Genomic DNA, 19492 nt, shown 5'->3' on the forward strand with positions numbered 1-19492 from the left:
TCAACAAGACGCCATTGAAGCTGGTGGGACGTGTGGGGGAGAGATGGAGAGAGAGGGAATGCAGTAGTAACTTGAAGTTATAGAAATCATTATTCATACCACTGGTTTTAAGCTGCTCAAACGAAATACCAGGTGTAGTTCCTTCAGTTGGCGTTTGGCCCCATTCTGACAATGGCGGAGGATCAGGGGAATTAAAGTGTTTGGCAACAGGGAGGTCCAGCCGGATTGAGCGAAGGCATTCGGTGAAACGGTCGCCCAGTCTTCGTTTGGTCTCGCCGATATATGGGAGATTTGACCAATCGTGTCGTTTATATGGTCCATGTTTCTATATTCATTTTGCTCTCTACTTCGTCCAATGATAAAACTAAAGCGAAGCATGGAGTGAATTGCACTTTATTCATGGTATTATATGGTGCACGAGTCGTCAATGTAGTGTAGCTCCTAATCTTTGAATATGAATTAAGACATTATATTATGACCAGTTATATATATTTGTTGAGATTAGCCGCGTTTATGTGAAAATATGTGTGTAGTCTTCTAGGAGTCAGATTGACCCATATCTAGTCGTGTGCGCAAGAGAGAGAGAGAGGGTGGGTGGGTGGGGGGGGGGGGGGGGGGGGGGAGGAGAGAGAGAGAGAGAGACAGCGAGAGCGAGAGAGCGAGAGAGCGAGAGAGAGAGAGAGAGAGAGAGAGAGCGAGAGAGCGAGAGAGCGAGAGAGCGAGAGAGAGAGGTTGGTGTGTCGAGTGAGTGAGAAGCGACAGGCATGTAGACAGGCAGGCATATTCATCTAGTAAGTGGTCTGTGTGTACAAGCTGGCTTACTGCTCAAATAACTGTTAATTCAAACATTATTTTGGATTTCAATGATAAAATGTACCTTTTCTCCGAACTGGTACGTCTGCCAACATTTACAAAGAAAAAAAAACAGACAAATGAGTCGTAGTTCTTTACGATTTATAGACAAAGCGCATATTATTTTTCAAAATTCGAGGTGATGCTTTCCCTCCATTAGATCTTTACTCCACAGCTCCTGCCTGATTTCGATTCAACGGACAGGGGAAGTGGAAAAACACGGGACACACTTTGTAATTATTTACCAACTCAATAGTTGGTGCATACAGATGAACAAACGTCCTAAAAACCTTTATATTCTCCCTATATCTTTCTCCATCTAAAATCGATTGGTGAGAATATAAACCCTCACAAATGGAAATGGGAACTTTAGCTCGTAACGTGAAATGTATTATTTTTTTACGAACAATCAATGCTCGTAACATATAACCATATAACCATATAACAATGACAGCACGGAAACAGGCCATCTCGGCCCTACAAGTCCGTGCCGAACAACTTTTTTCCCTTAGTCCCACCTGCCTTCACTCATACCATAACCCTCCATTCCCTTCTCATCCATATGCCTATCCAATTTATTTTCAAATGATAAAATCGAACCTGCCTCCACCACTTCCACTGGAAGCTCATTCCACACCCCTACCACTCTCTGAGTAAAGAAGTTCCCCCTCATGTTACCCCTAAACTTCTGTCCCTTAATTCTGAAGTCAACATGGATATTAGTTGAACGCAATCACATACCAACACATGCAAGTCGTTAATGATGCTTGTGTGGTCACGTGGTATATGGGTGGCGGTAGCTTTGGCGGATTTAGAAACATAGAAACATAGAAATTAGGTGCAGGAGTAGGCCATTCGGCCCTTCAAGCCTGCACCGCCATTCAATATGATCATGGCTGATCATCCAACTCAGTATCCCGTACCTGCCTTCTCTCCATACCCCCTGATCCCCTTAGCCACAAGGGCCACATCTAACTCCCTCTTAAATATAGCCAATGAAGTGGCCTCAACTACCCTCTGTGGCAGAGAGTTCCAGAGATTCACCACTCTCTGCGTGAAAAAAGTTCTTCTCATCTCGGTTTTAAAGGATTTCCCCTTTATCCTTAAGCTGTGACCCCTTGTCCTGGACTTCCCTAACATCGGGAACAATCTTCCTGCATCTAGCCTGTCCAACCCCTTAAGAATTTTGTAAGTTTCTATAAGATCCCCTCTCAATCTTCTAAATTCTAGAGAGTATAAACCAAGTCTATCCAGTCTTTCTTCATAAGACAGTCCTGACATCCCAGGAATCAGTCTGGTGAACCGTCTCTGCATTCCCTCTATGGCAATAATGTCCTTCCTCAGATTTGGAGACCAAAACTGTACGCAATACTCCAGGTGTGGTCTCACCAAGACCCTGTACAACTGCAGTAGAACCTCTCTGCTCCTATACTCAAATCCTTTTGCAATGAAAGCTAACATACCATTCGCTTTCTTTACTGCCTGCTGCACCTGCATGCCTACCTTCAATGACTGGTGTACCATGACACCCAGGTCTCGCTGCATCTCCCCCTTTCCCAATCGGCCACCATTTAGATAATAGTCTGCTTTCCTGTTTTTGCCACCAAAATGGATAACCTCACATTTATCCACATTATACTGCATCTGCCAAACATTTGCCCACTCACCCAGCCTATCCAAGTCACCCTGCAGTCTCCTAGCATCCTCCTCACAGCTAACACTGCCCCCCAGCTTAGTGTCATCCGCAAACTTGGAGATATTGACTTCAATTCCCTCATCCAGATCATTAATATATATTGTAAATAGCCGGGGTCCCAGTACTGAGCCTTGGGGTACCCCACTAGTCACTGCCTGCCATTGTGAAAAGGACCCGTTTACTCGTACTCTTTGCTTCCTGTTTGCCAGCCAGTTCTCTATGCACATCAATACTGAACCCCCAATGCCTTGTGCTTTAAGTTTGTATACTAATTTTTTATGTGGGACCTTGTCGAAAGCCTTCTGGAAGTCCAGATACACCACATCCACTGGTTCTCCCCTATCCACGCTACTAGTTACATCCTCGAAAAATTCTATAAGATTCGTCAGACATGATTTACCTTTCGTAAATCCATGCTGACTTTGTCCAATGATTTCACCACTTTCCAAATGTGCTGCTATCCCATCTTTAATAACTGACTCTAGCAGTTTCCCCACTACTGATGTTAGACTAACTGGTCTGTAATTCCCCATTTTCTCTCTCCCTCCCTTCTTAAAAAGTGGGGTTACATTTGCTACCCGCCAATCTTCAGGAACTACTCCAGAATCTAAAGAGTTTTGAAAGATTATTACTAATGCGTCCACTATTTCTGGAGCTACTTCCTTAAGTACTCTGGGATGCAGCCTATCTGGCCCTGGGGATTTATCGGCCTTTAATCCATTCAATTTACCCAACACCACTTCCCGGCTAACCTGGATTTCACTCAATTCCTCCAACTCCTTTGACCCGCGGTCCCCTGCTATTTCCGGCAAATTATTTATGTCTTCCTTAGTGAAGACGGAACCAAAGTAGTTATTCAATTGGTCCGCCATATCCTTGTTCCCCATGATCAACTCCCCTGTTTCTGACTGCAAGGGACCTACATTTGTTTTAACTAATCTCTTTCTTTTCACATATCTATAAAAACTTTTGCAGTCAGTTTTTATGTTCCCTGCCAGTTTTCTTTCATAATCTATTTTTCCTTTCCTAATTAAGCCCTTTGTCCTCCTCTGCTGGTCTTTGAATTTCTCCCAGTCCTCCGGTATGCTGCTTTTTCTGGCTAATTTGTACGCATCATCCTTCGCTTTGATACTATCCCTGATTTCCCTTGTTATCCATGGATGTACTACCTTCCCTGATTTATTCTTTTGCCAAACTGGGATGAACAATTTTTGTAGTTCATCCATGCAGTCTTTAAATGTCTTCCATTGCATATCCACCGTCAACCCTTTTAGAATTAATTGCCAGTCAATCTTGGCCAATTCACGTCTCATACCCTCAAAGTTACCTTTCTTTAAGTTCAGAACCATTGTTTCTGAATTAACAATGTCACTCTCCATCCTAATGAAGAACTCAACCATATTATGGTCACTCTTGCCCAAGGGGGCACGCACAACAAGATTGCTAACTAACCCTTCCTCATTGCTCAATACCCAGTCTAAAATAGCCTGCTCTCTCGTTGGTTCCTCTACATGTTGATTTAGATAACTATCGCGCATACATTCCAAGAAATCCTCTTCCTCAGCACCCCTGCCAATTTGATTCACCCAATCTATATGTAGATTGAAGTCACCCATTATAACCGTTTTGCCTTTGCCGCACGCATTTCTAATTTCCTGTTTGATACCATCTCCCACTTCACTACTACTGTTAGGTGGCCTGTACACAACACCCACCAGCGTTTTCTGCCCCTTAGTGTTGTGCAGCTCTACCCATACCGATTCCACATCCTCCAAACTAATGTCCTTCCTTTCCATTGCATTAATCCCCTCTCTAATCAGTAACGCTACCCCACCTCCTTTTCCTTTCTGTCTATCCCTCCTGAATATTGAATATCCCTGGATGTTCAGCTCCCAGCCTTGGTCACCCTGGAGCCATGTCTCCGTGATCCCAACTATATCATAGTCATTAATAGCTATCTGCACATTCAACTCATCCACCTTATTACGAATGCTCCTTGCATTGAGACACAAAGCGTTCAGGCTTGTTTTTACAACACTCTTACCCCTTACACAATTATGTTGAAAAGTGGCCCTTTTTGATTTTTGCCCTGGTTTTGTCTGCCTGCCACTTTTACTTTTCACCTTGCTACCTATTTCTTCTACCCTCATTTTACACCCCTCGGTCTCTACGCTCACACATTTAAGAAACCCTTTCCCTTTAACTCCATCCTCCACTGTCCCATTCAACACCCCACCCCCCTTATTCAGTTTAAAGCCACCCGTGTAGCAGTGGCAAACCTGCCTGCCAGAATGCTGGTCCCACACCTGTTAAGATGCAATCCGTCCCTTTTGTACAGTTCCCCCTTACCCCAAAACAGATCCCAGTGATCTAAGAATCTAAATCCCTGCCCCGTGCACCAGATCCTCAGCCACACGTTCAGGTCCCGTATCTCCCTGTTCCTGCTCTCGCCAGCACGGGGAACTGGAAGCAAACCGGAGATAACAACCCTGGAGGTCCTGCTTTTCAACATTTTTCCGAGCTCTCTAAAGTCACGTTGCAGAATATTCATCCCCTTCTTTCCGACATCGTTTGTGCCGACATGCACTACCACTTCCGGATGTTTACCTTCGCCCTTGAGGATTTTCTGCACTCTGTCCGTGACATCCTGGATCCTGGCACCGGGAAGGCAGCACACCATCCTCGCATCCCGTCTGTTGCCGCAGAAACCCCTGTCCGTACCTCTTACGATGGAGTCTCCCACTACAATGGCCTTGCCTGCCTTAGGCCTTTTTGGTTTTGGCTCAACAGCCCTATTCGCATCACAGGCCAGTCCACCGCTCACGTCTTCTGTCCCAACAGCTTCTAAGCGGATGAACCTGTTTACAAGAGGTACATCACCCGGGGACGTTGGCATTCCATGCTTCCCTCCCTTTCTCACTGTCTCCCACCTTCTCTCTTCCAGTACCTTAGGTGTAACAATCGTACTGTAGGACTTGTCGAGGAACGACTCCGTTTCTCGTACGAACCGGAGGTCATCCACTTGCTTCTCCAGTTCCCCAACACGGCCCTTCAGGAGCTCTACCTGGATGCATTTTTCGCATTTGTAGCAGCCAGAGGCACCAGCGGTGTCCTTGACCTCCCACATACTGCAAGCATCGCACTGAATCAGCTTGCCTGACATCTCCTTCTTTCGTCTCCCTCTCAAGCGTATTGCGTGGTCTCCTCTCCGAAGACTCTCGAGCCAAAGACTCACACTTTTCTCACAGGGCACTTCCCTCACTAGGCCGCTCACTCACTGCCGCTCGCAAAGAGCTGTCCTGCTTAAATTGACTGATAAATTGCCTGATTTACCAATTTACACAGCCAATTCCTCAGTTTTCAACTGGTTTCACCCCTCTCCTCACACTTGGGCTAGAGCCAATCAGTGGTATCTCTTGCTAATCTGTTGCTGCTGTTGTTCCTCCCAAATCTACAGCAGTACTATTTTCTGATTTCTGATAGGATTAGTAGCTTCAAAGCGATGACATTTTTCTCAACATTTTCCTGGAATATCTCGAACTCATTGACGTAAGGGCAGAATAGCAAATAATGAAAAAAACATTGAAATTGGGAAACAGACCGAATGGACGCTGGAATATAACGTTTGGCGTGGTACTTATGTTGTTGACTAGGGCGTGTATAGCCTACCGTCACAATGTCAGGTTACAGGATGTGCCACTCAGGTCAGACATAAAAGGACAATTATGCACTTAAACGGTAGCGAATCGTAGAATCACAACTGGTCGTACAGCTGCGCCTTCTTTGTACTACCGCTGGAGCTTATTAAATTATATTATTCTATTCCAGGTAGAGCTTGTAAAAGCTCCCCTTACCTCGACAAATAAGACCGGAAGTGGTGCAGAAAACCCTTGTCTCACCTGGAAGTATTGCCGGGGTGCCTAAACGGAGTCCAGCTCTCGCTCTCCTCCCTCTTGCCCCCTTCCTTCACTGAAGGTCAGTGAACCAGTTCTACTGCTCACAACAATATCTCTCTCGGTATCACACTTTCCCTTGACAACAATCGCTTATCAGAAAAACTCCGTTGGATGTCCTGGTCTATTCTTGCTTCCCGTCTCAACCGCAACCCCACCCACAATCAGTTGGAAGAACTTCCCCGACCCGAAAAATCACCTATCCATTTTCTCCTGGCTTGCTGAGCTATTAGTGCATTTTTTGTCCACCTGTGGTTTAAGCAAGCATCTACAGTATATTTTTAGTTCATTCTGCAAAATGATGATTGGATCAAGCAGGGTGCGCATATGCCCAAAGATAATGGTATTGTTACATCTATATTCCAAATCTGGGCGACACTATGCAATGTAGATTAGGGAACGATGCACTGCAGCAGCCTCTAACTACAGCCAGTCTGTTATTTCAATCTTTTTTTAATTTTTAGTTAGTCTAAAGTTTTGTGTTGGGGGAAACTTTTACTTTTCTATGTGGGGGAGGGGGGCAGGGTAAGGTAGGAACCGTTTCCCAGTCTCTTCCTGGGGGGACGCGACTATTTTTCCGAGTCTCGTCCTCGCCCCTCCCACCTCGCGGTCTACCAGCTGGATCGGATCGGAGCGGCCTTTCCTACCGGGGACCGGAAACCGGACCAGAGCTGCTACAGCGGCGGCGCAGCGCTGGAGTCACCGCGGAGCGGGCGATACCCACCTGGGTCGCCGTTTGGAGCTCCGGAGCGTTGGGCCGCTGCTCCAACATCGTGGAGCTCTGGCGCGGGAGAACTGCCAACGGGGGCGGCGCTGAACAACATCGCGGAGTCCTGGGGCGCCTTGCAGAAGGCCTACAGCAGCAGTCTCCCCCGGCGCGGCCTGCGGACTTTGGAAGCCGCCGACTCCGGTAGGAGGGGGCCGACTCTGGTGTCCACGCCGCTGAGGTGACATGTTTCACCCCGGCGAGCGGTCCTGGACATCGGGCCGCCCGTAGCTGCAACTGCGGAGGGCTTGGGGAGTCCCTGACCACGAGGAACAGTGGAGGAAGAGATTGACTTTGGTGCCTTCCCACACAGTGGGAAACTTTGATTCTGCTGTGTGGGGATGTTTTATGTCAAATTCTATAGTGTGTGTTCTTTATACTCTTTCTGGCTTAATCCCTCCCTTCACCACCTCCAGTTTAAATTCCAGTTGGAATATTTTGGAGGACCCAAGAACCAAGAACTGGTAAATCTGATGTTAAAACGTGGGCATTAAATTCTCCGTCACACCTAGCACGGTGTCCACACGGACTTCCCAATGGAATTCAATGGAATTCTCGTATATATTGCAGAACTTCCCTGCTTTCGCTATTGCGTTTAGCACTCAGATTACAACATATTCATAATCAACATTTCTGACATTTGTTTATAGCATTTTCTCGCAACAAATGGTTAAAGATGTATATTTAAAGAGGAAACATTATTTTTTCTTGATAAAGAATCGTTTAAATCCTTTTCGTTGCTTACATTTTCTGGAATAGTTCACAATGACAAGTCAAATCGACCTTTTCGTTCTCTTCTTTAAGATATATCTTATGAATTTTACGTTCCCAATTTCCTGCTTCATGTGGCGGATGTTTTGTTACTGACAAGACGTCAGGCCAATATTTTTGCAGCTCGCCAGCATATTTGCCACGTTGTTTAAGTGACTCGAATGTAAACTGCATTTTGTTCGGTCCCTGGATAAATGTGCAGCTCAATTGATTTTTGTACACGCATTATATATGTAACCATATAACCATATAACAATTACAGCAGGGAAACAGGCCATCTCGACCCTTCTAGTCCGTGCCGAACACGTATTCTCCCCATACACCTGCGTTCAGACCATAACCCTCCATACCTTTCCCTTCCATATAACTATCCAATTTATTTTTAAATGATAAAAACGTACCTGCCTCCACCACCTTCACTGGAAGCTCATTCCACACAGCCACCACTCTCTGAATAAAGACGTTCCCCCTCATGTTACCTCTAAACTTCTGTCCCTTAATTCTCTAGTCATGTCCCCTTGTTTGAATCTTCCCTACTATCAGTGGGAAAAGCTTATCCACGCCAACTCTGTCTATCCCTCTCATCATTTTAAAGACCTCTATCTTAAAAAGGGGTCTAAGAGTAAACCTAGCAATTATAGACCTGTTAGTTTGACGTCAGTGGTGGGCAAATTAATGGAATGAATACTTAGAGATAATATATATAAGCATCTGGATAAACAGGGTCTGATTAGGAACAGTCAACATGGATTTGTGCCTGGAAGGTCATGTTTAACTAATCTTCTTGAATTTTTTGAAGATGTTACTCGGGAAATTGATGAGGGTAAAGCAGTGGATGTTGTGTATATGGACTTCAGTAAGGCCTTTGACAAGGTTCCTCATGGAAGGTTGGTTAAGAAGGTTCAATGGTTGGGTATTAATGGTGGAGTAGCAAGATGGATTCAACAGTGGCTGAATGGGAGATGCCAGAGAGTAATGTTGGATGGTTGTTTGTCAGGTTGGAGGCCAGTTACGAGTGGGGTGCCACAGGGATCTGTGTTGGGTCCACTGTTGTTTGTCATGTACATCAATGATCTGGATGATGGTGTGGTAAATTGGATTAGTAAGTATGCAGATGATACTAAGATATGTGGGGTTGCGGGTAATGAAGTACAGTTTCAAAGTCTACAGAGAGATTTATGCCAGTTGGAAGAGTGGGCTGAAAGATGGCAGATGGAGTTTAATGCTGATAAGTGTGAGGCGCTACATCTTGGCAGGACAAATCAAAATAGGACGTACATGGTAAATGGTAGGGAATTGAAGAATGTAGGTGAACAGAGGGATCTGGGAATAACTGTGCACAGTTCCCTGAAGGTGGAATCTCATGTAGATAGGGTGGTAAAGAAAGCTCTTGGTGTGCTGGCCTTTATAAATCAGAGCATTGAGTATAGAAGTTGGGATGTAATGTTAAAATTGTACAAGGCATTGGTGAGGCCAATTCTGGATTATGGTGTACAATTTTGGTCGCCTAATTATAGGAAGGATGTCAACAAAATAGAGAGAGTACAGAGGAGATTTACTAGAATGTTGCCTGTTTCAGCAACTAAGTTACAGAGAAAGGTTGAACAAGTTAGGGCTTTATTCTTTGGAGCGCAGAAGGTTAAGGGGGGACTTGATAGAGGTTTTTTTAAAATGATGAGAGGGATAGACAGAGTTGACGTGGAAATGCTTTTCCCGCTGAGAGTAGGGAAGATTCAAACAAGGGAACATGACTTGAGAATTAAGGGACTGAAGTTTAGGGGTAACATGAGGGGGAATTTCTCTAATCAGAGAGTGGTAGCTGTGTGGAATGAGCTTCCAGTGAAGGTGGTGGAGGCAGGTTCGTTTTTATCATTTAAAAATAAATTGGATAGTTATAGGGATGGGAAAGGAATGGAGGGTTATGGTCTGAGCGCAGGTATATGGGACTAGGGCAGATTATGTGTTCGGCACGGACTAGAAGGGTCGAGATGGCCTGTTTCCGTGCTGTAATTGTTATATGGTTATACGGTTGTATCAAGTCCCCCCTTAACCTTCTGCGCTCCAAAGAATAAAGCCCTAACTTGTTCAACCTTTCTCTGTAACTTAGTTGCTGAAACCCAGGCAACATTCTAGTAAATCTCCTCTGTACTCTCTCTATTTTGTTGACATCCTTGCTATAATTAAGCGACCAAAAGTGTACACCATATTACAAAATTGGCCTCGCCAATGACTTGTACAATTTTAACATTACATCCCAACTTCTATACTCAATGCTCTGATTATAAAGGCCAGCACACCAAAATCTTTCTTTACCACCCTATCTACATGAGATTCCACTATCAGGAAACTGTGCACAGTTATTCCCAGATCCCTCTGTTCACCTGCATTCTTCAATTCCCTACCATTTACCATGTACGCCCTATTTTGATTTGTCCTGCCAAGATGTAGCACCTCACACTTATCAGGATTAAACTCCATCTGCCATCTTTCAGCCCACTCTTCTAACAGGCATACATCTCTCTGTAGACTTTGAAAATCTACTTCGTTATGCACAACCCCACCTATCTTAGTATCATCTGCATAATTACTAATCCAATTTACCACACCATCATCCAGATCATTGATGTACATGACAAACAACAGTGGACCCAACACAGATCCCTGTGGCACCCCACTAGTCACTGGCCTCCAACCTGACAAACAACCATTCACCATTACTCTCTGGCATCTCCCATTCAGCCACTGTTGAATCCATCTTGCTACTCCTCCATTAATCCCCAACCATTGAACCTTCTTAACCAACCTTCCGTGAGGAACCTTGTCAAAGGCATTACTGAGGTCCATGTATACAACATCCACTCGTTTTCCCTCATCAATTTCCCGAGTAACTTCGTCCAAAAATTCAAGAAGTTTAGTCAAACATGACCTTCCAGGCACAAATCCATGTTGACTGTTCCTAATCAGACCCTGTTTATCCAGATGCTTATATATATTATCTCTAAGTATCCCTTCCATTAATTTGCCCACTACTGACGTCAAACTAACAGGTCTATAATTGCTAGGTTTACTCTTAGACCCCCTTTTAAACAATGGAGCAACATGCGCAGTACACCAATCCCCCGGCACTATTCCCGTTTCTAATGACACTTGAAATATTTCTACCATAGCCCCTGCTATTTCTACACTAACTTCCCTCAATGTCCTAGGGAATATCCTGTCCGGACCTGGAGACTTATCCACTTTTATATTTCTCAAAAGTGTCAGTACTTCCTCTTTGAATCTCATAGTTTCCATAGCTACTCTACTTGTTTCCCTTACCTCACATGATTCAATATCCTTCTCCTTGGTGAATACCGAAGAAAATAAATTGTTCAATATCTCCCCCATCTCTTTTGGCTCTGCAAATAGCTGTCCACTCTGACTCTCTAATGGACCAACTTTATCCTTCGTTATCCTTTTGCTATTAATATAGCTGTAGAAACCCTTAGGATTTACTTTCACCTTACTTGCCAAAGCAACCTCATATCTTCTTTTAGCTTTTCTTATTTCTTTCTTGGGATTCTTTTCACATTCTTTATACTCCTCAAGCACCTCATTTATTCCATGCTGCCTATAATTATTGTAGATCTCTCTCTTTTTCCGAACCAAGTGTCCAATTTCCCTTGAAAACCATGGCTCTTTCCAATTCTTACGATTTCCTTTCAACCGAACAGGAACATAAAGACTCTGTACTCTTAAAATGTCACCTTTAAATGTCCTCCATTTCTCTTCCACATCTTTCCCATAAAACAAACTGTCCCAATTTACTCATTTTAAATCCTTTCGCATCTCATCAAAGTTAGCCTTTCTCCAATCAAAAATCTCAACCCTAGGTCCAGTTTTGACCCTCTCCATAATTATATTGAAACTAATGGTATTGTGATCACTGGTCCCGAACTGTTCCCCAACGCATACCTCTGCCACCTGGCCCGTCTCATTTCCTAACAGGAGGTCCAGCACTGCCCCTTCTCTAGTAGGTATTGCTGCAAAAAAACTATCCTGCACACATTTTACAAACTCCAACCCATCCAGCCGATTTACAGAATGTGTTTCCCAGTTTATGTGTGGAAAATTGAAATCTCCCACAGTCACTACCTTGTGCTTACTACTAATATTTGCAATCTCCTTACATATTTGCTCTTCCAATTCTCGCTCCCCATTTGGCGGTCTATAATACACCCCTATAAGTGTTTCTACCCCTTTCCCATTTATCAGTTCCACCCAAATAGCCTCCCTAGACGAGCCCTCTAATCTATCCTGCCAAAGCACTGCTGTAATATCTTCCCTGATAAGCTGTAATATCTTCCTTGATATATGGAATTAACATTTAAATTTCAGTAATATTGTTTGCGCATGACATTTTTCCTGAACTATCACATTTGACTTAAACATTTACCGGAAATGATGCTACCGCCTGCCTCTAAAGCAAAGGAGAAATTAAAATATTGTGCCGAACTTGTACAATATTTTAAGTTGGTAGGTAATAGAAGCCGTGTGTGTTATCACCTTCACCAATGATCCACGATGGAGGTCAATAGATTGAGGGGGGATCTTATAGAAACGTACAAAATTCCTAAGGGATTGGACAGGCTAGATGCAGGAAGATTGTTCCCGATGTTGGGGAAGTCCAGGACAAGGAGTCACAGTTTAAGGGTAAAGGGGAAATCCTTTAGGACCGAGATGAGAATTTTTTTTTTCACACAGAGGGTGGTGAATCTCTGGAACTCTCTGCCACAGAGGGTAGTTGAGGCTAGTTCATTGGCTATATTTGAGAGGGAGTTAGATGTGGCCATGGTGGCTAAAGGGATCACGCGGTATGGAGAGAAGGAAGGTAAAGGATACTGAGTTGGATGATCAGCCATGATCATATTGAATGGCGGTGCATGCTCGAAGGGCCGAATGGCCTACTCCTGCATCTATTTTCCATGTTTCTATGTTTCTAATAGACTTACACTGGAAAATGACACAACCTATCTAACCCATATGAAGCGAGCCTGGCACAGGATCCAAGAATACATTCATTTCAATCGGAAGTGCATGTCAATAGAAAGCGAAATAAAACCATTATTTTGTAGTCTTTGAAATGAAAGCATAACGAATCTGAAGTTAACTCTAGAACGTATTAATAAATTGTGTTTTTTTTAATCTTTCCATCTTTCAAATCACCTACTTGTTTTGAATTAACAAAATTCGTTTTCAAATGCTGGGCTAGTTAAATTATTGTAAAGTATCAGGGAACGTAAGTTTTCATCTGTCGCCGGAAATAGCAGCTGTTCAAGATAGACACGAAAAGCTGGAGCAACTCAGTGGGACAACAACGTATATGGAGAGAAGGATTGGGTGACGTTTCAGGTCGAGGCCCTTCTTCTGATAAAGTGCCTCATCATCCATTATTTCTCTCCAGAGATGCTGCCTGTCCCGCCGAGTTACTCCAGACTTTTTGTCTGCCTTCGGTTAAAACCAGCATCTTCAGTTCCTTCCTACACATTTAGCAGCTCTTGAAGCCAGTGAAGTTATTCCAGGAACATGGATTCAAGTTGCGGGCACGAGGCATTCTTGCCGCCGAGTGCACACCGCCTGTCCATGGCAGTGGAAGACCATCGACATGTACGACTCGCACCCTAGACATGAATTGCTAACGGGTGGAGGCAGTGGACAGTGATCCGTGACTTTGATTCCAGGTCCACAAATATCAAGTGTCCAATTGCTTTCTCTGCCGCAGTTATGCAGACAATTGGATTCCTGCATTTGGAACTGCCCGGCAATGAACCAATAAATTATTTGTGATCTTAAAAAAATGTAAATCGACAACATATTTGGGAACATGAACATAACTCAGAGCGACAATTTAGTAAATCACTCGAATAGGGACGCACTCCGCAGATATTGCATGCGTATTAATATATTACGGTAGTGGCTGTAAATATGAAAGAATGCGCGCACCATAATTCTATATCATTCCAAAAATGTCTAATCATCTTTTTCGGGCATGCTAATCTTTCATCGTTTTGGTACACGGCTAAAGTTGTACAAACCCAAATCAGAAACTTTCTTTTCCAATTTCTTGATTTCTGGAAATGAACATAATAGGTTAATTGAAGATTTCTGATACGTATTTTACTCTAACATTTGATTAAAGCTGAGCCATCGCCGGAATCTGTGATTTTCAAAATGACACAGAAAGCTGTCAAATTAATCACCGGAAAATAAGTATTATGGTATTTTAAAGGAATGCTGTGAATGTCCACAGCTATTTCAGCTATCTCCAAAAGCAAATTACTATAATGTGAGGTTTGTATGTACTACAGCAGAATGAAGAAATGTTTGGTTTTGATTTTCGTTTGTGCGAGAAGCGCAAAGGCGGGTAAAGGAATAGATAAATGCCAATCGAGATAACGGGAAGCAAGCCAAAACAATTGAAAACAGATGTTAGTTGGCAGCAAGAATTGTCAGAGGACCAGTGACAACCACTAGATGAACGAAAGTAAGCATAATTAATTAACTAATTGTCGCCCCTTACTCCCCTTGGAATCTTTCTTCCTCCTAGGAATGAACTGATCCTGCACCTTCGATATTATTCATAGAAATACCTGCCATTTTTTACTATTGTCATCACTGCTAGTGTATCTTTCCAGTCAACTTTGGCCAGCTCCTCCCTCATCGCCGCATAGTCCCCTTTATTCAACTGTAACACTGAAACCTCCGATCTACCCTTCTCTCTCCAATTGTAGATTAAGCCTGATCATGTTATGGTCACTACCTCCTAATGGAGCATTAACCTCGAGGTTCTTTACCAAATCCGGTTCATTACATAACACTAAATCCAGAATTGTCTTCTACCTGATAGGCTCCAATAGTCAAGTCAAGTCAAGTCAAGTCAAGTTTATTTGTCACATACACATACGAGATGTGCAGTGAAATGAAAGTGGCAATGCTCGCGGACTGCTCGCAGATAAAAACTGCTCTAAGGATCCTTCACGAAGGCACTCTACAAAGTCCCCGGGGAGATAGGGCATCTGAATGTGTGGCTTGGGGGGAGGGGGGTGGGGGGGGGGGGGGGGGGGGGGGGGGGGGGGGGGGGGGGGGGGACGGGACTGAAATGCCATCGCATTAGAAGTGCTTCACACCCAACGTCTATTTTCATGGGCATATTTTGAAAAACACGAAAATAAAATTATAATAGAGAACTTGGGGGGTGATCGTACTAGCAATATTATCTCAGCATGGCGCGATGAGCATATTAGGCTTTATTTTAAATCGCAACAAGTTTGTTGAACAGAGGAATCTACGTTAGACAATATTCCTCGTGGAATTCAAACATAATTCCACTCATTGCGAATTAATTGTTATTTTTTTAAATATTGGACCTCCAGTACGTGCTTACCTGTTTTCTGATCATCGTCTGTTTATACAAAAGTAAAGGAAAAGCTGATATAATTAATCGGTATTCTTGTTGTTGCTTTTCACACTAACGTGTACCACCTAAATGCTCGGTGACATTACAATTTGCTGTTTGTAAGTGTTCCTTTGTTCATGATATGTTCTCCCGAAAACATTCTCGAACATTACAGATTTACTGCCCATTTAAAATATATATATATATATATTAGCATCCACAAATGTGTTTCCGAACGGAAAAGACCGTCGTCACTTTCAACAATATAAATGTTTTAATTACAGGCATCCTTGGCATTTCATTAAAACAAGGTTTCTCGATTCCGATCTTCCAATAGAGAGATGTACATTTCCCTTACCTGTCGAAGCACAGTCCGATTTCAATTTCCTGAACTCTAAACCGAAAATATATCTTATTAATTTACAGAATTAATAGCGTTAAAAACATTGCCACGAACACTTCAACGAATGGATTCCATTCTTTTCATTTGGTACACAAAGATATTTTTAATTTTCAAATACCGCTTGTTTTTCATGTGTTTCGTAACTCAATGACGGACGCTTCACCCCTCTCCAAAAACAGAGCGCCAACTGCGCATTAAGCTCCCGAATGCCTCTGGGTCCACACACACACCCGCATATGCCCCCCCCCCCCCCCCCCCCCCCCCCCCCCCCCACAGGGACGCGTGCCTACACAATAATGTGCATTGGGATTTGGAATGCGTTACAGATGTTCTACAGATGCCGAACTAGAGCACATACATTTAGATCCACGTACACCTTTTATTGGCATCAAGGAACTATGGAAGGCATAAATAATTTGCCGGAAATAGCAGGGGACCGCGGGTCAAAGGAGTTGGAGGAAATGAGTGAAATCCAGGTTACCCGGGAAGTGGTGTTGGGTAAATTGAATGGATTAAAGGCCGATAAATCCCCAGGGCCAGATAGGCTGCATCCCAGAGTACTTAAGGAAGTAGCTCCAGAAATAGTGGATGCATTAGTAATAATCTTTCAAAACTCTTTAGATTCTGGAGTAGTTCCTGAAGATTGAGGAAAGCAAACGTAACCCCACTTTTTAGAAGGGAGGGAGAGAGAAAATGGGGAATTACAGACCAGTTAGTCTAACATCGGTAGTGGGGAAACTGCTAGAGTCAGTTAGTAAAGATGGGATAGCAGCACATTTGGAAAGTGGTGAAATCATTGGAGAAAGTCAGCATGGATTTACGAAAGGTAAATCATGTCTGACGAATCTTATAGAATTTTTCGAGGATGTAACTAGTAGCGTGGGTAGGGGAGAACCAGTGGATGTGGTGTATCTGGAATTGCAGAAGGGTTTCGACAAGGTTCCACATAAGAGATTAGTATACAAACTTAAAGCACACGGCATTGGGGATTCAGTATTGATGTGGATAGAGAACTGGCTGGCAAACAGGAAGCAAAGAGTAGGAGTAAACGGGTCCTTTTCACTATGGCTGGCAGTGACTAGTGGGGTACCGCAAGGCTCAGTGCTGGGACCCCAGCTATTTACAATATATTAATGATCTGGATGAGTGAATTGAAGGCAATATCTCCAAGTTTGCGGATAACACTAAGCTGGGGGGCAGTGTTAGCTGTGAGGAGGATGCTAGGAGACTGCAAGGTGACTTGGATAGGCTGGGTGAGTGGGCAAATGTTTGGCAGATGCAGTATAATGTGGATAAATGTGAGGTTATTCATTTTGGTGGCAAAAACGGGAAAGCAGACTATTATCTAAATGGTGGCCGATTGGGAAAGGGGGAGATGCAGCGAGACCTGGGTGTCATGGTGCACCAGTCATTGAAGGTAGGCATGCAGGTGCACCAGGCAGTAAAGAAAGCGAATGGTATGTTAGCTTTCATTGCAAAAGGATTTGAGTATAGGAGCAGGGAGGTTCTACTGCAGTTGTACAGGGTCTTGGCGAGACCACACCTGGAGTATTGCGTACAGCTTTGGTCTCCAAATCTGAGGAAGGACATTATTGCCATAGAGGTAGTGCAGAGACGGTTCACCAGACTGATGCCTGGGATGTCAGGACTGTCTTATGAAGAAAGACTGGATAGACTCGGTTTATACTCTCTAGAATTTAGGAGATTGAGAGGGGATCTTATAGAAACTTACAAAATTCTTAAGGGGTTGGACAGGCTAGATGCAGGAAGATTGTTCCCGATGTTACGGAAGTCCAGGACAAGGGGTCACAGCTTAAGGATAAGGGGGGAATCCTTTAAAACCGAGATGAGAAGAACTTTTTTCACACAGAGAGTGGTGAATCTCTGGAACTCTCTGCCACAGAGGGTAGTTGAGGCCAGTTCATTGGCTATATTTAAGAGGGAGTTAGATGTGGCCCTTGTGGCTAAGTGGATCAGGGGGTATGGAGAGAAGGCAGGTACGGGATACTGAGTTGGATGATCAGCCATGATCATATTGATTGGCGGTGCAGGCTCGAAGGGCCGAATGGCCTACTCCTGCACCTAATTTCTATGTTTCTATGTTTCTTATTTAAAATTATATTGTTCTCGCCATTTAGTTGCACACCATGAGAATATGTAATAAGTTTAAATACGTTTAATAACAATAATAATAATAATATATTTTATTCATGGGCGCCTTTCAAGAGTCTCAATGACACCTTACAAAAAATTAGCAGGTAGAGGGAAAACATGTAAGGGGAATGAAATAAATAGAAGAGACATGACAAGTACACAAAGTAAATACAGAATTCAATATAAAATACAGTATGAGGCAATTAATGCACAGATGAAAAGGGAGGGGCACGTGGGGCTAAGGATAGGCAGAGGTGAAGAGATGGGTCTTGAGGCGGGACTGGAAGATGGTGAGGGACACGGAATTGCGCATCAGTTGGGGGAGGGAGTTCCAGAGCCTGGGAGCTGCCCTGGAGAAGGTTCTGTCCCCAAAACTGCGGAGGTTGGACTTCTGGATGGAGAGGAGACCGGCTGATGAGGATCTGAGGGACCATGAGGGTTGGTAGGGGGAGAGGAGGTCAGTGAGATATGGGGGGGCCAGATGGGGGAGGGCTTTGTAGGTGAGGATCAGGATTTTGTAGGTGATCCAGTGGGAGATGGGAAGCCAGTGAAGTTGTTTGAGGACTGGAGTGATGTGATGCCAGGATGTGGTATGGGTGATGAGTCGGGCGGCTGCGTTCTGGACCAGTTGGAGTCGGTTGATGTAGGTGGAGCAGATGCCAAGGAGAAGTGAGTTGCAGTAGTCCAGTCGGGAGGAGATGAAGGAATGGATGAGTCTTTCAGCAGCGGGTGGTGTGAGAGAGGGTCTGAGTTTGGCGATGTTGCGGAGATGAAAGAAGGAGGTTTTAATGACATGGCGAATGTGAGGCTCAAGAGAGAGGGTGGAATCAAAGATCACGCCAAGGTTGCGGGCCTGGGGAGATGGGGAGACAGTGGTGCCGTCGATGGTGAGAGTGGGGTTATTGATTTTGCTGAGTGTGGCTTTGGAGCTTATGAGGAGGAATTCTGTCTTATCTCTGTTGAGTTTGAGGAAATTATGTTGCATCCAGGTTTTTATAGCTGACAAACAGGAATTGATATTGTGTGGGGATTTGGTGCCAAGGTAGATCTGGGTGTTATAAGCGTAACAGTGGAAGTCCAGGTTGAAGTGGTGGAGTATCTGACCAAGGGGGAGGATGTAGATGATGAAGAGGAGCGGGCCGGGTACGGAGCCTTGGGGAACGCCTTGAGTGACTGTGGCTGTAGCAGAGGTTGTGGTTGTGGAGAGAGATGAAGTGGGATCTGTTGGAAAGGTAGGAACGGAGCCAGCTGAGTGCAGAGCCTTCAATGCCGAGGTCTTTGAGTCTGGTGAGCAGGATGTTATGGTTCACTGTATCGAAGGCTGCGCTCATGTCGAGGAGGATGAGGATGTTGAGGGAACGAGTGTCAGCAGAGGTGAGGAGGTCGTTGAGGACTTTGAGGAGAGCAGTTTCTGTGCTATGGAGGGGGTGAAAGCCAGATTGGAGGGGTTCAAGTAGGTTAT

The 19492-nt window shown here is 44.2% G+C and overlaps 1 long non-coding RNA gene across 1 annotated transcript; it reads right to left on the reverse strand.

Moving 5' to 3' along the window:
• Positions 1-881: 881 nt before the first annotated feature.
• Positions 882-15868, reverse strand: LOC129714834 (uncharacterized). The gene is made up of 4 exons (XR_008726407.1): positions 15832-15868; positions 15462-15479; positions 14113-14148; positions 882-898 (listed from the first exon to the last, which is right to left on the reverse strand). It is a non-coding gene; the product is annotated as an uncharacterized LOC129714834 (long non-coding RNA).
• Between the last annotated feature and the right edge of the window lie 3624 nt (positions 15869-19492).

This window comes from Leucoraja erinacea, chromosome 42, assembly GCF_028641065.1.
Source record: "Leucoraja erinacea ecotype New England chromosome 42, Leri_hhj_1, whole genome shotgun sequence".
In the NCBI taxonomy this organism is placed as follows: Eukaryota; Metazoa; Chordata; class Chondrichthyes; order Rajiformes; family Rajidae; genus Leucoraja; species Leucoraja erinaceus.